General features: G+C 34.3%; 1 pseudogene; it reads left to right on the top strand.

Moving 5' to 3' along the window:
* Positions 1-476: 476 nt before the first annotated feature.
* Positions 477-2,503, top strand: LOC107853982 (annotated as a pseudogene).
* Positions 2,504-4,350: the final 1,847 nt, after the last annotated feature.

Genomic DNA, 4,350 nt, shown 5'->3' with positions numbered 1-4,350 from the left:
GTCATAAACATGGTATTAAACAAGAACATTATGGGGGAGGTTAAAGGGTGTGAGAGTTATACTCATAATGGTGTGTGGAGTAATGGAGAATTAACTACACGTAATGGAGAAGATGGGTGGGAGTGACTTAATTCCTAAGAGTTATGGACATCTATTATAAATATATTATTTTATAACAAAACCTATAAATTTCAAATATTAAAATCGCCTTTATTTATTAGAGTGAAATACCTCTTAGTTATGTCAGTGGCTCAACAATATTAGTAAATTAAATCGTGTCTTTTAAAAGGTTCTACTTCACTTTTGCTTTCCAAATAAACAATACTACTTGTTTGGCAAAGTGTGGAGTTTGAACAGTGCAAAATCCACAACTATATATATAAGAACATGCATGTGTAAAGAACACATGAGAAATAAGGTGAAGAAGAAGCATATTATCATTATTATCAAAAATGACAACATAATTATTATCCAAAATGACAACATTTTTCCCCATGAATGCTGGTGATAGTCCTTACTACCTTTTGCAGGGATTCCTTTCTTGCTTTAAGGAGTCATTTGATAGGGTGTATAAGAATAATGTTGAATATAGTATACTAGTGATGTTAGTATTAATTATGTGAGTTGTGATAGTAGTTATACTGAGCTAAATGTTAAACTCTAAGCACCATGTAAGGTAACACAACATATGCATAATATTGTGTGGTCCATGAGGGAGCTGAAATGGTCGTGTAGGAGTTATAATCGAACATGGTGTTTGCTAGATGGTCTTAGTTGAGAATAAAGTTATGCTCTTCCTATAATTAGCTATAACTTTTAACATGATGTAAACCCTTGATCCTATCACAACATGCATTAATTATTTATATAGGTGCTGAAACTTATCCACAGTAACAGTAAAACACAATTATATGTCACACTAAGCAAATTGTACTTTACCCACTATTATAGTTAAATAAGTAAACCTAATTTATTTTTTATAACAAGAACATCAAAAACTATGTACCCGTCAATATGAGTTTACTGTTATAATTGCATGCAGAAAGAAGGGTTAGATAGTGCAAAGGAAATGGTAAGAGATGCAATTATTCGAAAGCTTGAAATCAAAAATATTTTATCATCCTAAAACATGTTCAGAATTACAGAGTTGGGATGTTCAATAGGACCAAACACCTTCAGTGCAATGCAACATGTTGTAGAGGTTCTAAAGGAAAATTTTAAAAATAATACTCCTGAATACCAAATATTCTTCAATGATCATGTCACTAATGATTTCAATACCCTATTTCTATTACTACCCATTGATCGATCCTACTATGTATACAGAGTTCCAGGATTATTTCATGGTAGATTATTTCCATCGATCGATACATTTTGCACATTGTTCTAGTGTTATAGATTGGTTATCTAAGTGTCCAGAAGAGTCGTTAGATGATAAATCTCCAACATGGAATAAGGGATTGATTCACTATGAAGGTGCACCAAATATTAAAATGGTGAATGCATATGTTGCTCAATTTGAAAAGGACATGGAAATGTTTTTCAATGCAAGAGTTAGGGAGATTGTTCCTGGTGGAATGATAGTGCTAATTTCACCACAATCAACTGAACACCTTGCAAAAATTTTTGGTTCTAGTCTTATGGACTTGGTGAATGAGGTAAGTAATGAAATGACTTACTACTTCCTTCGTTTCAATTTGTTTGTTTTACTTTCTCTTTTAGTCTTTTTTTAAGAACATGCACCTCTTTCCTTTTTGGAAACTTTTAATTTCAACTTTCCACATTATATGTTTAAGAGCACCGGATTAAAGAACGTTTTGGTACATTCCATGTATGTATCTTTCATTTAGGCTTTAAGATTAAAAATTTCATGTCACATCAAAACCAGCAGTGGCGGAGCCACCTTTGCTCTAGGGGTTCATCTGAACCTCTTTCGATGAAAAATTATACTATTTTTATACTATTTTTACATGATTAAAAATATTCTTAATGCATATAGTAGATGTTGAACCCCCTTCAACTAGTTCTATATATACTTATGAATCCTCTCAATGAAAATCTTGGCTCCGTCACTAAAAAACAGACAAATAAATGAAAATAGAGAGTACGTAGTTGGTATAGCCATACATTTGTAACAATTGAAGTTTCTTTCTTTTTGATACAGGGAAAGTTTGTTGAATCTTTAGTTGACTCATTCAATGTGCCAACGTATTTTCCCTCTCCTAAAGGCATGACTAGAGTGGTGGATAAAAATGGTTGTTTTAGCATTGAGAGAATAGATTTAACGTATCCCAAATCAAAGCTTTTAGATGAGGCTGATGCAAAGACTTTAATGATAAATTTAAGGGTTGTTTTAGAAGGACTTTTCGTCAATTATTTTGGAAGTGAAATAGCTAAAGAAGCTTTTGCAAGGACTATTGTCAAAAGTGATGAGATTTCAACATGGATGAAAAAGAATTACCAGAAAGCATGTCAATTATTTGTTGCTCTAAAGCGTAAATAAGTTTCTATGGAGAAATCCATATATTACATAATTCAGGTGTATGGAGTTATGTGACACATCTCATAGACCAAAATTTCTATTCATCCGTTTTCTAATATTTTTGACGTTTTCATCGTATCTTTCACTTAATGTGCTCTACAAAGAAAATTGAAAAGTTTATTTATTAATGTTCCTAATTGGCCCCCTCTCTTGCTTTTCTTCTTTTGACTAATCATATAAGGTTTTCCCTTTAATTTATTATTATAACACATCGAGTCTGCACCTCGAACGCCACATGGTGCTTACGATCCCGAAGGACCACAAGCTAACCCATGACCGGTACTTGCTGTGAGCACTGAATAATAATAACACTGAAATAATGCAAAAAATAGGCTGAAATGCCATAAGGTTCATAATTTGAATACTGATAAATATAGTACTGAAATAACATCTGAAAACTGAATACTGTCTGAACTTGTCTAGCCTGAAAAGCCTCTAACCGAACTGTCTGACTGTGGAGTTGATGGGATAAGCCCCCAACTAACTCCAACTACTGAAATACTGAAACTAAAAGCATATCCTCGATAGATGAGAACTCACTACTGAATCTGTTGCTGCTAACTGAATCTAGAGCGGTCGGGATCCTGAGCATCCGAACCTATGATATGACACATCATAGCTCAAAGAGAAAGTATGTGTCAGTATATGGAATGTACTAGTATGCTAGATGAGGTAAGGTTGAATGCAGGGGTTTATATGCATGAACAGTGACTGACTGAATGATATAGAGTAACTGAATAAAAGTACATGGACAACTAGAATTACTGTAAAATACTGAGTATGCAATATTGTGCATATACATGTATGCTATATCTGAGCTTTTACTAAAGCCGATTATTGAGTTCTAACACTAAGTAATTGATATCTGAGATTACTGATAACTGAATTACTGATACTGGATGACTGTTTTTTATAGTCCTGATTCTGTAAAACTGAATTGAGTTCGACTGAAACTGAAACTGTGGGAGGTAATCATCTCATGGACATGCCCCAAATGAGATAACTGGGGCCAACCTATAACCCCAGTTGAAAGGGTGTCAGTACCGTGCCATGGGTAAAGACAAACTGAAGAGTCACCCTCATCTGACAGGTGCCCTGAACGAGAACGGTGGTACCCTCAACTGGCAGGTTAAAATACCTCATCAAATCTCAACTGGCGGGTTGATGTCTCAACCTACGCTGGCTACGTAGTTCTGGAATGCAAGGACTGCTTCTAAAGATCACACTCTCTACTGGCAGGTGAGCCCTCATCCTTGGGTTCACTCGGTGTTGAATCCTACTCCCAACTTAAGACACTGATTATTATACTGAGCTGAACTGGACTGATACTGAGTTTCCTGAGTTCTGTAACTGACTGAGTACTACTATTCGTGACATTATTAAGATTATTCTGTAACTACTATAGCTCTAGGTAAACATCTAGATTTTCGGGTGTTGAATACCCCCAGGACTCAATAGCATTGAAAGTAAAACATGGCATAATCTTGAAAGCATGATAATACTTGCTTGTTAACAATGCAATCATTTAGACATTTTGTCAAACACTTGTAGGGCATAAGCTTGTACACATGCTAGCATGTCATGATTTCACTATTTAAGTCACATGGACATTCTATCAAACACTTGAGAAGCACGACTTAATGTATATAATCATGGAAAATATATAAACATTATAACTACAACGCCCAAACTTGCAAATTCAAAGGTTATAATATGGGAATTACACAATTTAATACACATGCTATTTCAATTTCATGAAACTTACAATTAATTATGGATTAAAACTCAATTAATGTCATGAACATGAA

The sequence above is a fragment of the Capsicum annuum genome, chromosome 1 (assembly GCF_002878395.1).
Source record: "Capsicum annuum cultivar UCD-10X-F1 chromosome 1, UCD10Xv1.1, whole genome shotgun sequence".
In the NCBI taxonomy this organism is placed as follows: domain Eukaryota; kingdom Viridiplantae; phylum Streptophyta; class Magnoliopsida; order Solanales; family Solanaceae; genus Capsicum; species Capsicum annuum.
Note: the sequence above shows the minus strand (reverse complement) of the source record. Positions and strands in the feature narration are given on the sequence as shown.